At 37.2% G+C, this 19,459-nt stretch overlaps 1 pseudogene; it reads left to right on the forward strand.

Moving 5' to 3' along the window:
* Positions 1 to 835: 835 nt before the first annotated feature.
* LOC126945846 (nck-associated protein 1-like) lies at positions 836 to 2,343 on the forward strand (annotated as a pseudogene).
* Positions 2,344 to 19,459: the final 17,116 nt, after the last annotated feature.

Below are 19,459 nucleotides of genomic sequence, written 5' to 3' on the forward strand. Positions count from 1 at the left end.
CCAAAGCAAGTTTTATTTACCTAAGTTATAATTTTCCTTTATCTCCCAAGGATTTTGTGAGTAAAAACAAGGTAATACATTAAAAGAACTTTAACATCTTTGGAAGGAATGTCCTTATTAAATACAAAGTGATACTACCATGATTATCACATAAAATTAAGCTATTTGAGATGTTTTTTATGTTGCTTTTTGTTTGACTCTTGCATTACATGCCATTGATTTCCCTTTGATCCATCTCTTCATGATTAACTTAGATACAATTTTCCTAAGGCATGATATTATCCTGTCAGTTTAAGAAACTTCAGAGTAAATCAAAACCCGATGATGCTTGTGATCACAAAATAACAAACATGTCAAAACAGAAGTGTCATTTGAAAAAAATTTAATAGCAACTTCTATCTTCCATCAAAATCCACTCAAGGAATTTCCAAATATCAACTAGTTTATAGTTAGGAAGTGGATTTCATTTAAAAGTTAGACATGTCGTTGAATGAAAAAATGTATTCTGTATTTTAAAAGTATCTTTTTTTGTGATACAGTCTAATGTTTATTTTTATGTTATGGCAGGTACACTTGAATTTTCAAAATTTAAAACATATAAAAAGTGGTTAAGGACTAACATTTGTATTAATAGTTGATAAATCTCTAAGATTGTTTATTATACACCAGAGTACAATGGTTGTGCTAATGTCAACAGGGCACCATGAAATTTAGTCTAAAAATATCACTAGGCTTTATACAAGCAACAACATATGCTGCTGGTTTTAGAATTTCAGGAAATGGTCTGCTTCTAATACTAAGCAGTCTTTTACTATTTTTAATGTTGTGCAATTTTATGGTATTTAGTTTGGGAAATGTTTTAAAATATGGACCTGTAATGCAAAGGTATTACATGCAGTACCTTTCTGGGTTTGATGCTGTTGTCCTCACTGAACTCATGCAGAACCTTTCCGTTTGCCGGGAAGATGACTCAAGCATCACGTCCTCTGTTGTTAACACTATGACCTTTGTAAATGTAAAATAAGTCGAAGATGGGGAAGTATTTGATTTCAGAGGAATGAGATTAGATTGGTTTAGGTTACAGGCATATACTAGTGTCTTTAAGGCTTCGCTTGGCCTTTCAGATCACAGAGAACTTGGAAACATGATGAATACAATAATGTTTTCATACCAAAAATAGATTCTTTGGTGGAAATGTTGCTTAAAACATCAAAGCTCTACATATTTTGTTTTTATAGTCATGCTCTTGAGAAGATGCTTTAACAGTGTTTGGAGTTACTTTCTCAGTCAAGATACTGAACTGCATTTTCACTACATTGCACTTATTTTATCATTTGCATTCATGAACTGTGTGCAGCAGAGTTACATCATATTGGAGAATGTAGTCTTCCCTTATGTAATATATTTCTAGATGAAATGGCAAAACAAGCTTCAAATATCATCACAGATATTTGCACAGAACAGTGTACCCTTAGTGACCAGTGCCGCCCAAGTATTATGCCAAAACCACTAGTCAAGCAGTGAATAAGAAATCAACAAAACAAAACAAAACAAAACAGACTAGTAAGAAAGGGTAACCTGAAAGGGGGAAACCAGGCATTAAGAACATGAAGAAAAACAGGCTGGTTGTGACTAAACTTGACAAATTACACACTGCACTTTCTGAGTTATAAATTGTGTCTCAAACATGGTGCTATGGAAACATACCTTTACTCCATGAGAATATTTGACTTCCCATCTGGAAATCTTCTTTACTAAGTTAATTGTTGGGATGATTATGTATAATTGAGCCACACACAAAATGCAAAGCCATCAGAGATTCTAACAGGTGTAAGAGCACACATGACCATACTCCAGCCAATGTAAAACTACATGTAGATGGATATTATAAGAGTATTCAATGATGTTCTTCTTCAACAAACACAACATTTAGGCAGTTATGGAGAACTAATCATTATGAGTCTATACGGAAGTTGGTATTTGGAAACTTTGTTAAGATGAGTCAACTATGATCATATAGCTTATTTCCCTGCAATTAAAGCCTTTGTGAAATTACCTACAGAAAATGAATTAACATTCAATGCAGAGAAATATTCTGACATGTCAGAAATAAGGTCATTATTAGAACTACTAGGCCCATATGGTATGAAGTTCTTAAGTGAAAGTGTTACGTGGCATATTTCATCACAAGTTGCTAAACTTAAGAAATTTGTGGAGAATGTTGAAGTGTTAACATAAATGTGGACCAGCTTTGACAAACCAGACCAGATGGCTGCACTCTTTAAAAGATTATCATCTGTTGACAATCTTTATTTTGAACCTAACACTGTTGTTAGACCCTAGAGATTTAAAGATGGATAAGACAAATTCCCTTTGTGTCTTTGAGTAGCTCATGAATTTGAAGCATGAGTGAAGATATGAGTAGAGAGTCAACCTGTGAAGAGTTGTATGTCCTAAATTAATGGAGTTTGAATTTGAACATGTGGTCAAACCAAAACCACCAAATGATTTTCATTAGGGAAGTGACATATCAGATTTCTGTTAAAGTCACATGGCAGGGTAGCAAAGGGGCTGGAGGAGAATAAGTTATAAGAAGACAAGGAGTTCATATTTCTTGAGTGCTTACTATGTGCAAGGTATAGTATTAAATGTTTTATATTCATAATTTCCCCTTATCACTACAATAACACTTACTGACAAGCATTATTATCTCCATTTTACAGCTGGGAAAATAAGGTTTAAAGAGGTTAATTTCCCTACAGTCACAATTGCAGTAAAATATATTGTTGGTATCTGAATATGAACTGACTTCAAGGTTCATGCTTTTTTTCTGAGCTATGCTATTAATTAGGAGGCACTGTATCAGTCTAGAAATGAATGATGATGAAGGCCTGAACCAAGAGAGTGGCAGTGGAATGAAAGGAAAGGGAAAATGTGAGAAATATTCAAGGGATATAATTGGCAAGAAGACTTGGTTATTGTGCAGATTTGGAAGGGGGAGAGCAAGGAAGAGTGAGGTGTCAGGAACTTCTTTCATGTTTTAACTTGCCTGAGTGGGTGGATGATGATGTTATTAAATTGAAAAAGAACAAATGGAAATAGCAATGTTGGAGACACAGGACAAAATGGGAATAATTGATGGAATGAAGTGATGGAGGAGATGGGAAACGGTACAGTTGCTTTTTCTGTAATGGGAGGAGAGAGGCTAAGATTATGTACAGATATAAATAAGTGTTGGGGAGGAAATAATATTGAGAGATTTTAGACTCAATGACTTCTGTATTATCTCTGAAAAAAGGAAGTGAAAGCAGGAGGCAAAGAAGAGGAAGTGAACTTGAAAAGCATAGCATTAAAAGTTTGAATTAACGACTGTGGGGAATGAAAGAGGGAACTGATCACCATTATCTAATAAAATTACAGAGCATTTTTGTTGTTGTTGTTCACTGTCATATGATACCCCTACTGGAACTTGGTCTTACGTTTACCACTTTATTTTTTTTCTATTTTTGAAATTAAAGTTATCATAAATCATAAATGAGATAACTGATATCATTATTCATCCATAAGGTCAACATTCTTTTTTAATGTAAAGTAGCGGGAACAAAGTACATTCGCATCAAAAGCATACAAGCTTTTGTTTGAACTTTTCTTGTCTGGTTCTAATATAAATGCTACATTGGCCTTGCAAAATAAATTAGGAGGGTTTTGCCTTTGGTATTTTATGGAAGACTTTGAGTAAGACTGAAATAATCTGTTTTTTGGCATTTCTCTGGAAATTGTTAGAGCCTGGTCCTGGTGTTTTCTTCATTGGAAGTTTTTTTTTTTTTTTTTTGATGTTTTTGTTTTGTTTTGTTTTACTATAAACCAAATTTATTTAATAGATAGAGGGTTATTCAGGTTTTTGATTTCTCCTTGAGTAACTTCTGATAAATTATATTTTTCTAGAAATTTACTCATTCATTCAAGTTTTCAAATTTATTATAAAAAATTGTGCACTATCTTATCTGTTTAAAATCAACATCTATAGGTATCCTCTTTCCACTCCTAATATTGTTGCCCTTTCTCTCTTTCTTTTTTCCTTAGTTAATTCCATTAGAAGTTTTTCATTTAAAAAATATTTTCAAAGAAGCAACTTATATCTCTGTTGGTCTTTATTGTAAGTGTGTTTTCTAATTCATTAAATGCTACTCTTCATTTTTCTATTTTCCTTTGATTTATTTAGTTATTATTTTTGAAGTTTTTGATATGAATAATTTAATTGTTATTTTCAGCCTTTATTCTTTCATAATATGCCACTTTAAGGCTATAAAATGTCTTCCAAATACCACTTTAAGTGAATCCTGTGTGTTTGAATGCCTAATGTTTTTGTGTTCATTTAGTTGTATTTTCTCATTTTCGTTATAAAGTCTTCTTTGACCTATGAGCTGTTTAGAATTTGTTTGTCTTTAGTTGTTGATAAATGAGTTTTTCTTGTTATATATCAAAATGTTTGTGATTTTTCACTTACTTATGGAATATTCAAAGAATGTTGTTTATATGATAACACTCCTTTCAAATTTGTTGAAGCTATCCTTATAACCTAGCTTGTGGTTAGTTTTCTTAAATGTGACTTGTACGCTTACAAAAAATGTATACTGTATACTTGTTGGGTACAATATCCTATTTATGTCCATTAGATCAAGCTTGTTAATTGTATGGTTCAAATCTTCCACATCCCATTAATTTTTAATATATCCAAATTGTCAATTACTGAAAGGCTTATTTTGAAAGCCCTCATAATGGTGATATATTATTCAACTTCTCTCTGTAAATCTGTTATTGTTTTATGTTTTGGGAGCTATCTTACTTGATTAAAAGAACTTTAGAATTGTTTTATCTTTCTGGAAAATCAAGCCTTTGTTATTATGTAGAGACCATATTTATCTTTAGTACAAAGTTTTTTTCTTTTTTTAATTATCTTTAGTACAAGGTTGTCTTTTTTTAAAATTAAAGTCTGTTTTATCTGGTACTAATGTATCTAGAGCCACTTTATGTGAGTTACAATTGCATAGTATAATGTTTTCATCTATTAACATTAATATTTCTGTATACTCTATTAAAAGGTGTATAAATGGATATTTTTAAAAGTCTATGTAACAATCTTTGCCTTTTAGCTTGAGTGTTTAGTCCATTTACATTTGTAGTACCTACTGAGTAACTAGATGGATATAAATTATCTTACATATTCTCTATTTGTACTATTTTTTCTATTTCCTTTGTTTCTACTTTCTTGTAATATTTTGGATTGATTCATTTTAAAAATTAGTAGCTACCTAGTTATTTTAACATGCTTATTTAAACCAAACAAATTATAAAATTGTCAACATTGTTACCCTCCACCTGAACTACATGAAGACTTCAGAATGCTTTACTTGTCATTGTCACCCTTCCAATGCTACATAACTGCAGCAATAGTAAAAACACTTGTATTTTCTTTCTTACTTTATTGGAAATGTGTCTAGTGATTCTCTGCTAAAACTTGTGATACCCTTTATCAAACTATAAACGTATCTTTGTATTCAAATAACCTAATTTTTATCATATACTTTTTTTGTTTCATTGAAATAGTAATGACTGTGTGGACTGTTGAGAAAGGCTCTGAGGCTGACTCTGGGCCTAGTGAGAAAAAGTGGAATACCTGACTACTGTGGTCTGCCATGGGCATTTGGGGGGTAGAATGGCAGCATGTGTGCTATGTTACCTTGGAAAGCATAAGTGACCAAATGAAATGTAACACAGAGAAAGCATGGCTTGATTTTGGATGGGTAAGAGAGCAAGGATATGTGCAGAGGAGTAGGCTCTTTGGGGAGAACAAGAGAAATAGCCTTGTGGGCATCCTCAACAGCAAGGAGATTAACAAAGATACTAGGTCATGGGGAAAGTAGGTAATGGGCAAGGTAGGCAATTTTCAGAGACAAATTATTTATATTTGATTTTTTTCTTATGGCTACCCTTAGAAGGAAAAAATAAGTTGCACTTTTCTCTTGTGGCAGCTCCTACACCCCTTTCTCTCTACTCCTTAGGTTAATAAAGAAATCAGTAAATCACCTACCACTTCATATTATCTGTTTTATTGCTCCCTTCCATTAGTGTGGATGCTAGACACTTGGATGTGGTGCATATTAGAAGTAATACAGAAGGGTGTTACATACATGCTGGTCAGCAGCCAAAATCACAACCTCATTTGCTAGTGAATTTTCAAATAACCAGTCTTTCAGGTACTTCTCTAATTTTCACCAAATGTTGCACTTTTGAAAGCTTCATTAATCTAGCCCCATTAGGATGGGTAGCGTGAATGAGTTTATGGCTGTAGAAGGTGAAGTAGCAGAATTTGCAGCTCTTAAGAACATTGCTACCATTCATTTTTGATAATGGTGTCTAAGTGATATTAAAATTCTCCCCAAAATATTATTTGGGGGTAAAAGAGCACCAAATACATGGTGAATTTGATAATAGAATATTTAAAACCCAACACATGCTTATTTACTGAAATTAATGACTCTGAAATGACAAGCATGTGATTTAGTCTTAGAATCATGGTGTGCATAGCTCTAGCATTGCAGGCCAGGGAGAAGCTAAAAGCAAGTGAATGACATTCTAGAGGGAAAGAAACCATATGTATTCAAAGGAGAAATATGATTGAAAAAGTCATTAGTAATGTAAGGAATTTTCAGCCATAGTTGACCTTTTCCTGAAATGAGCATGCTTTATTTTATGGTGCGAAATATTCTGTTTAGAAAAAGCAAACATTGCTGTTTGGGGAAGAATATTTCTGGCAGTCACTTTGAGTCAAGATGAGGTTTGATGATCCAGAACCATAACTCCTGGGCTTGGATTTTTGTTTATGATCAATAGATATAACATGAAAGAGATGTTCCTTGCAAATATCTTATCATTTTTGTCCTTCATTTTCATTTCATTTTGTCCTTCCTTTGATTCACCATTTGTCTTCAGTTTTGTCTGCCCTGCTGCTAGAAATGACTGCTGGGGAAATAAAGCATGAAATAGGTAACCTCATGTGGGCCAAGAATCCTTCCTTTCCTTGATAGGTCCATTTTTATGTATCAATTTGTACAGGTGCATCCTGTGACCAAAGGCTAAAAGAGTAGTACATACTATCTAGAGCAATAGATTTTATGAAGGGAGCATTTTGCATACAAACCAATACAACTGGCAGATTTAATCAAGTTTTCTATGTGATTAGGCTTTGAAAGCTGTAACCGGTTCTGATAGTAAAGAAGTACTGTTTGGAAACAAATTGCTACTCTTGTCTTTATGACATGTATCAATTTACACACAAGCTGCATAAATCACTTTTTATATTTTTCTGTAATGGAAAAATACTGCAGGACATTTTAATAACCAATAAATTATATGTTTAATGAACCAGACCAAAATATAAATGGTACCAGTCAAACACCCCTAAGAGTGAGGACTGGATATTGACTTGATAGAAATTCCAGTCACATAGACTATAGGCTATTAGAGCCACCACAATTCAAGAGAGTCAGTGCTTATACTTCATCTATGACCATCCATGTGAAAATTCTTCTTGGGACTTTATAACTTATTTTCATACCTCACCTATCTACTGCTTATATTATGCTCCAGAGAAATCAGGAGTGAAAATAGACAGTTTCACCTTTAACCTTTTATAAGTATTATGCTAATAATGTATATAGTAACTCTATCAGGCCTGGTGAATTAGTAGAGAAAGCTTTTCTGAATCACTTACGTAAAGCAACTACATATATTTGACATCACGTTTGAAACATGTGAGAGTCCAGTGATAAAGGGATGTAGTCATAGAACCAACCAAATGCCCTCTTAGTTTTCAGACATATGAATGGAGACCCTAAGAAGGTGAGAGAAATTGGATGTGAGAGAAACACATGAAACGAGTTGTTGCAATAGGAGTTTCCAAGTAAATATGGGATACTTCATTGCTTCCTAATCTTCTTGTATTTAGGATCACATATGTCCATGCATTATAACAATAGAGAAGTAAGTATATGTTACCTAACATGTATTGATGTTATTTTTGTTTCTTATTAAAGAACAATGAGGCAGTATAGTTTTAAAGAAACTGCATGGGAAGACAAAGAACATGGGGTTTGCAAACCACTAATGAAGCTGCCATCAACTAACTAACTGTAAAATTCTGGCCAAATCACTTCTCTTGAGCTTCCATTTTCTCATCTATAAAATGAAGGAGTCAGATAAGATTATTACTAAGTTTTTCATTTTTTCTTATCTATTTGGTATTGTTAAAAGCCTCAGAGTTTGCATATGAAATTTGGTAAAATTGTATCCTGTTGTATAAAATAGTCATATTACTGAAACATTGTATATTCATTGTGAATTTCTTTCTTTACTTTGTGGGGAGGGAGCCAATTGTATTCTGAGCACAATGGAGAATACTGTTACTTAAAGGAAACTTGTGATGATTGTTTTTAGTATATGTACTGTGGAAGCCAGCACTCTGTGATGATTCTTTGTAAAGCAAATAAACCTTTGTAATGCAAATGTTCATATTCTAATGGTTTTATTTTCAAGTTTCCATTTTAATATATCAAGCTTGTTTGCTCCAAAGTACCACTGAACTTTACATATTAATGAAAATTCACATTCAAATATATATATATATATATATATAATTTTTAGCCTAGAGGAAAAATTTTCTTCCTCTTCTGTATTCTTAAATATTTACTGACAGTGCCACTTATTTAGCTATATGCTCTAAAAATAATTGTCATGTATTAGTTAGGAACTCAGTCTCTGGAGTCAGACAGTCTGGGTTTTAAGTCCGGTTCTGTTGCTTACTAGCTGGGCAGCTTTGACCAAAATGCTCTCTCTTACCAAGCCTCAGTTTCCTCATCTGTAAAAATAACATAAAAGGAGTAGGGCTGGAAAGATGGCCGATAAGAACAGCTTTGGTCTGCAGGTCCCAGCGAGATCAATGCAGAAGGTGGGTAATTTCTGCATTTCCAACTGAGGTACCAGGTTCATCTCACTGGGACTGGTTAGACAGTGGGTGCAGCCCACGGAGAGCAAGGTGAAGGAGGGTGGGGCATTGCCTCACCTAGGAAGCACAAGGGGTCAGGGAACTCCCTCCCCTAGTCAATGGAAGCCATGAGGAACCCTGCACTCCAGCCCAGATACTATGCTTTTGCCATGGTCTTCACAACCCACAGACCAGGAGATTCCCTCTGGTGGCTATGCCCCCAGGGCCCTGGGTTTGAAGCACAAAACTGAGTGACCATTTGGGCAGACACCAAGCTAGCTGCAGGAGTATTTTTTCATACCCCAGTGGCGCTCGGAATGCCAGAGAGACAGAACCATTTACTCCTCTGGAAAGGGGGCTGAAGCCAGGTAGCCAAGTAGTCTAGCTCAGCAGATCCCACTCCTATGGAGACCAGCAAGCTAAGATCCACTGACTTGAAATTCTTGCTGCCTTCATTGCAGTCTAAAGATGACCTGGGATGCTTGAGCTTGCTGGGGTGAGAGGTGTCTGCATTACTGAGGCTTGTATAGGCAGTTTTCCCCTCATAGTGTAAACAGAGCCGCCTTGAAGTTCAAACTGGGCTGAGCCCACTGAAACTTGGCAAAGCCACTGTAGCCATATTGCCTCTCTAGATTCCTCCTCTCTGAGTAGTGCATCTCTGAAAGAAAGGCAGCAGCCCCAGTCAGGGGCTTATAGATAAAACTTCCATCTCCCTGGGACAGAGCACCTGGGGGAAGGGGTGGCTGTGGGGGCGGCTTTGGCAGACTTAAATGTTCCTGCCTGCTGGATCTGAAAAGAGAAGCGGATCTCCCAGCACAGTGCTCAAGCTGTGCTAAGGGACAGACTGCCTTCTCAAGTGGGTCCCTGACCCCTGTGCTTCCTGACTGGGGGACACGTTCCAGCACGATTTGACAGACACCTCATACAGGAGAGCTCCAGCTGGCATCTGGCAGGTGCCCCTCTGGGATGAAGCTTCAAGCCGAATGAACAGGCAGCAATTTTTGCTGTTCTGCAGCCTCTGCTGGTGATACCCAGGCAAACAGGGTCTGGAGTGGACCTCCAGCAAACTCCAGCAGACCTGCAACAGAGGGGCCTGTTAGAAGGAAAACTAACAAACAGAAAGAAATAGCATCAGCATCAACAAAAAAGGCATCCACACAGAAACCCCATCCAAAGGTCACCAACATGAAAGACTAAAGGTAGAAAAATCCACGGAGATGAGGAAAAACCCACATAAAAATGCTGGAAATTCCAAAAAGCAGAACACCTCTTTTCCAAAGGATCACAAGTCCTCACTAGTAAGGGAACAAAACTGGATGGAGAATGAGTTTAACGAATCGACAGAAGCAGGCTTCAGAAGGTGGGTAATAACAAAATCCTCTGAGCTAAAGGAACATGTTCCAACTCAATGCAAGGAAGCTAACAGTCTAGAAAAAAGGTCAGAGGAATTGCTAAATAGAATAAATGATCTGATGGAGCTGAAAAACACAGCATGAAAACTTCCTGAAGCATACAAAAGTATCAATAGACAAATCAATCAAGTGGAAGAAAGGATATCAGAGACAGAAGATCAACTTAATGAAATAAAGCATGAAGAGCAGATTAGAGAAAAAATGAATGACAAGGAATGAACAAAGCCTCCAAGAAATATGGGACCATTTGAAAAGACCAAACTTACATTTGATTGGTGTACCTGAATAATGACAGGGAGAATGGAACCAAGTTGGAAAACACTCTTCAGGATATTATCCAAGAGAACGTCCCCAACCTAGGAAGACAGGTCAACATTCAAATTTAGGAGATACAGAGAACACCACAAAGATACTCTTCGAGAAGAGCAACCCCAAGATATATAATTGTCAGATTCACCAAGGTTGAAATGAAGGAAAAATGTTAAGGGCAGCCAGAGAGAAAGCTCGGGTTACCTACAAAGGGAAGCGCATCAGACTAACAGCAGATCTTTCTGTAGAAACCCTACAAGCCAGAAGAGAGTGGGGGCCAATATTCAACATTCTTAAAGAAAAGAATTTTGAACCCAGAATTTCATATCCAGCCAAACTAATCTTGATAAGTGATGGAGAAATAAAATTCTTTACAGACAAGTAAATGCTGAGAGATTTTGTCACCACCAGACCTGCCTTACAAGAGCTCCTGAAGGAAGCACTAAATATGGGCAGGAAAAACCAGTGTCAACCACTGCAAAAACATACAAAATTGTAAAGACCATCAACACTATGAAGAAACTACATCAAGTAATGGGCAAAATAACTAGCTAGCACCATAATGACAGGATCAAACTCGCACATAACAATATTAAACTTAAATGTAAATGGGGTAAATGCCCCAATTAAAAGACACAAACTGGCAAATTGAAAAATGAGTCAAGACCCATCAGTGTGCAGTATTCAGGAGACCCATCTGACGTGCAAAGACACACATAGACTCAAAATAAAGGGATGGAGGATTATTTACCAAGCAAATGGAAAGTAAAAAAAGCAGAGGTTGCAATCCTAGTCTCTGATAAAACAGACTTTAAACCAACAAAGATCAAAAAAGACAAAGAAGGGCATTACGTAATGGTAAAGGGATCAATGCAACAAGAAGAGCTAACTATCCTAAATATGCATGCACCCAACACAAGAGTACCCAGATTAATAAAGCAAGTCCTTAGGGTCCTAAAAAGAGACTTAGACTCCCACACAATAATAGTGGGAGACTTTAACAGCCCACTGTCAATATTAGACAGATCAATGAAACAGAAGGTTAACAAAGATATTCAGGCACTGGAAGTCAGCTCTGGACCAAGCGGACCTAACGAACACCTACAGAACTCTCCACCTCAAGTCAACAGAATATACATTATTCTCAGCACCACATTGCACTTATTCTAAAAATGACCACATAATTGGAAGTAAAATACTGCTCAGCAAATGCAAAAGAATGGAAGTCATAACAAACAGTCTCTCAGACCGCAATGTAATCAAATTAGAACTCAGGATTAAGAAACTCACTCAAAACCACATAACTACATGGAAACTGAACAACTTGCTCCTGAATGACTACTGGGTAAGTAAAGAAATTAAGGCAGAAGTAAATAAGTTCTTTAAAACCAATGAGAACAAAAATACAACATATCAGAATCTCTGGGACACAGCTAAAGCAGTGTTTAGAGGGAAATTAATAGTACTAAATGTCTACAGGAGAAAGCAAGAAAGATCTAAAATTGACACCCTAACATCACAATTAAAAGAACTAGAGAAGCAAGAGCAAACAAATTCAAAAGCTAGCAGAAGACAAGAAATAACAAAGATCAGAGCAGAACTGAAGGAGATACAGACATGAAAAGCCCTTCAAAAAATCAATGAATCCAGGAGCTGGTTTTTTGAAGAGATTAACAAAATAGATAGACTGCTAGCCAGACTAATAAAGAAGAAAACAGAGAACAATCAAATAGACACAAGAAAAAAATGATAAAGGGATATCACCACTGATCCCACAGAAATACAAACTACCATCAAAGAATACTGTAGGCACCTCTATGCAAACAAACTAGAAAATCTAAAAGAAATGGATAAATTCCTGGACACATATACCCTCCCAAGATGAATCCAGGAAGAAGCTGAATCCTTGAATACACCAATAACAAGTTCTGAAATTGAGGCAGTAATTAATAGCCTACCAATCAAAGAAAAATCCCAGACCAGACAGATTCACAGCCAAATTCTACCAGAGGTACAAAGAGGAGCTGGTACCACTCCTTCTGAAACTATTCCAAGCACTAGAAAAAGAGGGGCATCTCCCTAACTCATTTTATGAGGCCAACATCATCCTGATACCAAAACCTGGCAGAGACACAACAAAAAAAGAAAATTTCAGGCCAATATCCCTGATGAACATTGATGCAAAATTGTCAATAAAATACTGGCAATCCAAATCCAGCAGCACATCAAAAAGCTTATCCATTACGATCAAGTTGACTTCATCCCTGGGATGCAAGACTCGTTCAGCATATGCAAATCAATAAACGTAATCCATCACATAAACAGAACCAATGACAAAAACCACATGATCATCTCAATAGATGCAGAAAAGACCTTCAACAAAATTCAACAGCCCTTCATGCTAAAAACTCTCAATAAACTAGGTATTGATGGAATGTATCTCAAAATAATAAGAGCTCTTTATGACAATCCCACAGCCAATATCATACTGAATGGGCAAAAACTGAAAGCATTCCCTTAGAAAACTGGTGCAAGACAAGGATGCCCTCTCTCACCACTTCTACTCAACATAGAGTTGGAAGTTCTGGCCAGGGCAACCAGGCACGAGAAAGAAATAAAAAGTATTCAAATAGAAAGACAGGAAGTCAAATTGCCTCTGTTTGTAGATTACATGATTCTATATTTAGAAAACCCCATTGTCTCAGCCCCAAATCTCTTTGAACTGATAAGCAACTTCAGCAAAATCTCAGGATACAAAATCAATGTGCAAAAATCACAAGCACTCCTATACACCAATAATACACAGAGAGCCAAATCATGAGTGAACTCCCATTCACAATTGCTATAAAGAGAATAAAATACCTAGGAATCCAACTTACAAGGGATGTGAAGGACCTCTTCAAGGAGAACTACAAGTCACTATTCAAGGAAATAAGAGAGGCCACAAACAAATGGAAAAACATTCCATGCTCATGGATAGGAAGAAACAATATCATGAAAATGGCCATACCGCCCAAAGTAATTTATAAATTCAATGCTATCCCCATCAAGCTACCATTGACTTTCTTCACAGAATTGGGAAAAAAATTCATATGGAAACAAAAAAGATTCCATATAGCCAAGACTGGACTAAGCCAAGGCTGGACTTGACTAAGCAAGACTAAGCAAAAAGAACATAACTGGAGGCATCACGCTACTTGACTTCAAACTATACTACAAGGCTACAGTCACCAAAACAGCATGGTACTGGTACCAAAACAGATATATAGACCAATGAAACAGAACAGAGGCCTCAGAAATAACACTACACATCTACAACTATCTGATCTTTAATAAGGCTGACAAAAACAAGTGATGGGGAAAGGATTCCCTATTTAATAAATGGTGTTGGGAAAACTGACTAGCCATAGGCAGAAAGCTGAAACTGGACCCTTGCCTTACACTTTATACAAAAATTAACTCAAGATTGATTAAGGACTTAAACATAAGATCTAAAACCATAAAAACCCTAGAGGAAAACCTAGGTAATACAATTCAGGACATAGGCATGGGCAAGGACTTCATGACTAAAACACCAAAAGCAATGGCAACAAAAGCCAAAATTGACAAATGGGATCTAATTAAACTGAAGTGCTTCTGCACAGCAAAAGAAACTATCATCAGAGTGAACAGACAGCCTTCAGAATGGGAGAAAATTTTTGTGATCTATCCATCTGTCAAAGGGCTAATATCCACAATCTACAAAGAACTTAAACAGATTTACAAGAAAAAAAAAAAAAACCCTATTAAAAAGTGGGCAAAGGATATGAACAGACACTTCTCAAAAGAAGACATTTATGCAGCCAACAGACATATGAAAAAAAAAGCTTATCGTCACTGGTCATTAGAGAAATGCAAATCCAAACCACAATGAGATACCATCTCACACCAGCTAGAATGGCAATCATTAAAAAGTCAGGAAACAGAGTTGGGTCCAAGATGGCCAAATAGGAACAGCTCCAGTCTGCAGCTCCTAGTGTGATCAACACAGAAGACGGGTGATTTCTGCATTTCCAAATGAAGTATCTGGTTCATCTCATTGGGACTGATTGGAGAGTGGGTGCAGGCCATGGAGGGCGAGTTGAAGCAGGGTGGGGTGTTGCCTCACCCGGGAAGCACAAGGAGTCAGGGGATTTCCCTTTCCTAGCCAAGGGAAGCTGTGATAGAGTACCTGGAAAATCAGGACACTCCTACCCAAATACTGTGCTTTTCCCAAGGTCTTAGCAACTGGCAGACAAGGTGATTCTCTCCCATGCCTGGCTCAGCAGCTCCCACACCCACGGAGCCTTGCTCATTGCTAGCCCAGAAGTCTGAGATTGATCTGTGAGATGGCAACCTGGCTGGGGGAGGGGCATCTGCCATTGCTGAGGTTTGAGTAGGTGAACAAAGCAGCTGAGAAGCTCCAACTGGGCAGAGCCCACTGCAGCTCAACAAGGCCTACTGCCTCTAGACTCCACCTCTGTGGGTAGGGCATAACTGAACAAAAGGCAGCAGACAACTTCTGCAGACTTAAACGTCCCTGTCTGATAGATCTGAAGAGAGCAGTGGTTCTCCCAGCACAGCATTTGAGCTCTGAAAAAAGACAGACTGCCTCCTCAAGTGGGTCCCTGACCCCTGTGTAGCCTAAGTGGGAGACACCTCCCAGTAGGGGCCAACAGACACCTCTTATAGGTGGCTGTCCCTCTGGAATAAAGCTTCCAGAGGAAGGATCAGGCAACAATATGTGCTGTTCTGCAATATTTGATGTTCTGCAGCCTCTGCTGGTGATACCCAGGCAAACAGGGTCTGGAGTGGAACTCCAGCAAACTTCAACAGACCTGTAGCTGAGGGACCTCACTGTTAGAAGGAAAACTAACAAACAGAAAGGAATAGCACCAACATCAACAAAAAGGTCATCTACACCAAAACCCCATTTGTAAGTAACCAACATCAAAGACCAAAGGTAGATAAAACCACAAAGATGGGGAGAAATGAGAGCAGAAAAGCTGAAAATTCTAAAAATCAGAGTACCTCTTCTCTTCCAAAGGATCACAGCTCCTTGCCAGCAGTGAAACAAAGCTGGGCAGAGAATGACTTTGACGAGCTGACAGAAGTAGGCTTCAGAAGGTTGGTAATAACAAACTTCTCCAAGCTAAAGGAGGATGTTCAAATTCATTGCAAGGAAGCTAAAAACCTTGAAAAAAAGATTAGATGAATGGCTAACTAGAATAAATAGTGTAGAGAAGACATTAAATGACTTGATGGAGCTGAAAACCATGGCACGAGAACTTCATGATGCGTACATAAGTTTCAATAGCTGATTCGATCAAGTGGAAGAAAGGGTATCAGTGATTGAAGACCAAATTAATGAAATAAAGAGAGAAGACAAGGTTACAGAAAAAAGAGCAAAAAGAACCAAACAAAGCCTCCAAGAAACATGGGACTATATGAAAAGACCAAATCTACATCTGATTGGTGTACCTGAAAGTGATGGGGAGAATGGAACCAAGTTGGAAAACACTCTTCAGGATATTATCCAGGTGAACTCCCCCAACCTAGCAAGACAGGCCAATATTCAAATTTAGGAAATACAGAGAACATCACAAAGATACTCTTTGAGAAGAGCAACCCCAAGACACATAATCATCAGATTCACTAAGGTTGAAATGAAGGAAAAAGTGTTAAGGGCAGCCAGAGAGAAAACTCGGGTTACCCACAAAGGGAAGCCCACCAGAATAACAGCAGATCTTTCTGCAGAAGCCCTACAAGCCAGAAGAGAGTGGGGGCCATTATTCAACATTCTTAAATAAAAGGATTTTCAACACAGAATTTCATATCCAGCCAAACTAAGCTTCATAAGTAAAGGAGAAATAAAATCCTAAAAGACAAGCAAATGCTGAGAGATTTTGTCACCACCAGGCCTGCCTTACAAGAGCTCCTAAAGGAAGCACTAAACATGGAAAGAAACAACCGGTACCAGCTACTGCAAAAACAGGCCAAATTGTAAAGACCATTGATCCTATGAGGAAACTGCATCAATTAACAGGCAAAAAAACCGGCAAACATCATAATGACAGGATCAAATTCACACATAACAATATTAACCTTAAATGTAAACATGCTAAATGCCCCAATTAAAAGACACAGGCTGGCAAATTGGATAAACAGTCAAGACCCATCAGTGTGCTGTATTCAGGAGACCCATCTCATGTGCAAAGATGCACATAGGCTCAAAATAAAGGGATGGAGGAAGATCTACCAAGCAAATGGAAAACAACAAAAAAGCAGGGGTTGCAATCCTAGTCTCTGATAAAACAGACTAAACCAACAAAGGTCAAAAGAGACAAGAAAGGTCATTACATAATGGTGAAGGGATCAATTCAACAAGCAGAGCTAATTACTCTAAATATATATGCAGCCAATACAGGAGCACACAGATTCATAAAGCAAGTCCTTAGAGACCTACAAAGAGACTTAGACTCCCACACAATAATAATGGGAGACTTTAACACCCCACTGTCAATATTAGACAGATCAATGAGACAGAAGGTTAACAAGGATATCCAGGACCTGAACTCAGCTCTGCAACAAGCAGATCTAACAGACATCTACAGAACTCTCCACCCCAAATCAACAGAATATATATTCTCCTCAGAGCCACATCACACTTATTCTAAAATTGACCACATAATTGGAAGTAAAGTACTGCTCAGCAAATGTAAAAGAACAGAAATCACAACAAACAGTCTCTCAGACCACAATGCAATTAAATTAGAACTCAGGATTAAGAAACTCACTCAAAACCACACAACTACATGGAAACTGAACAACTTGCTCCTGAATGACTACTGGGTAAGTAACGAAATTAAGGCAGAAGTAAATAAGTTCTTTAAAACCAATGAGAGCAAAGATACAACATATCAGAATCCCTGGGACACATTGAAAGCAGTGTGTAGAGGGAAATTTATAGCACTAAGTGTCCACAAGAGAAACAGGAAAGATCTAAAATTGACACCCTCACATCACAATTAAAAGAACTAAAGAAGCAAGAGCAAACACATTCAAAAGCTAGCAAAAGGCAAGAAATAACTAAGATTAGAGCAGGACTAAAAGAGATAGAAACACAAAAAGCCCTTCAAAAAATCAATGAATCCAGGAACTCATTTTTTGAAAAGATTAACAAAATTGATAGACTGCTAGCAAGATTAATAAAGAAGAAAAGAGAGAAGAATCAAATAGACACAATAAAAAATGACAAAGGGGATATCACCACTGATCCCACAGAAATACAAACTACCATCAGAGAATACTATAAACACCTCTACACAAATAAACTAGAAAATCTAGAAGAAATGGATAAATTCCTAGACACATACACCCTCCCAAGACTAAACCAGGAAGAAATTGAATCTCTGAATAGACCATCTCATGCCAGTTAGAATGGCAATCATTAAAAAGTCAGGAAACAACAGATGCTAAAGAAGATGCGGAGAAATAGGAATGCTTTTACACTGTTGGTGGGAGTATAAATTAGTTCAACCATTGTGGAAGACAGTGTGGTGATTCCTTACGGATCTAGAACTAGAATTACCATTTGACCCAGCCATCCCATTACTGGGTATATACCCAAAGGATTATAAATCAATCTACTATAAAGACTCATGCACATGTATGTTTATTGCAGCACTATTCACAATAGCAAAGACTTGGAACCAACCCAAATCTCCATCAATGATAGACTGAATTAAGAAAACGTGGCACATATACACCATGGAATACTACGCAGCCATAAAAATGGATGAATTCGTGTCCTTTGTAGGGACATGGATGAAGCTGGAAACCATCACTCTCAGCAAACTATCACAAGGACAGAAAGCCAAACACAGCATGTTCTCACTCACAGGTGGGAATTGAACAGTGAGATCACTTGGACGCAGGGCAGGGAACATCACACACTGGGGCATGTCATGGGGTGGGGGGCTGGGGGAGGGATAGCATTAGGCAAAATACCTAATGTAAATGATGAGTTAATAGATGCAGCAAATCAACATGGCACATGCATACCTATGTATCAAACCCACATGTTGTGCACATGCACCCTAGAATTTAAAGTATAATTTAAAAACACACACACACACACAGACACACAAACACAAAAATGTCAGTGCACAATAAATATTGCCACCATTGAACATATTTTTAATGGAAAAATAAAATCAAACACTAAAAAAAAAAAAAGTCAGGAAACAACAGATGCTGGAGAGGATGTGGAGAAACAGAAACACTTTTACACTGTTGGTGGCAGTGTAAATTAGTTCAACCATTGTGGAAGACAGTGTGGCAATTTATCAAGGATCTAGAACTAGAAATACCATTTGATTCAGCAATCCTATTACTGGGTATATACCCAAAGGATTATAAATCATTCTTCTATTAAGACACATGCACACGTATATTTATTGCAGCACTGTTCACAATGGCAAAGACTTGGAACCAACCCAAATGCCCATCAATGATAGACTGGATAAAAAAAATGTGGCACATATACACCATGGAATACTATGCAGCCATAAAAAAGGATGAGTTCATGTCCGTTGCAGGGACGAGGATGAAGCTGGAAACCATCGTTCTCAGCAAACTAACACAGGAACAGAAAACCAAATACTGCATGTTCTCA

Source organism: Macaca thibetana, chromosome X (assembly GCF_024542745.1).
Source record: "Macaca thibetana thibetana isolate TM-01 chromosome X, ASM2454274v1, whole genome shotgun sequence".
NCBI lineage: Eukaryota > Metazoa > Chordata > Mammalia > Primates > Cercopithecidae > Macaca > Macaca thibetana.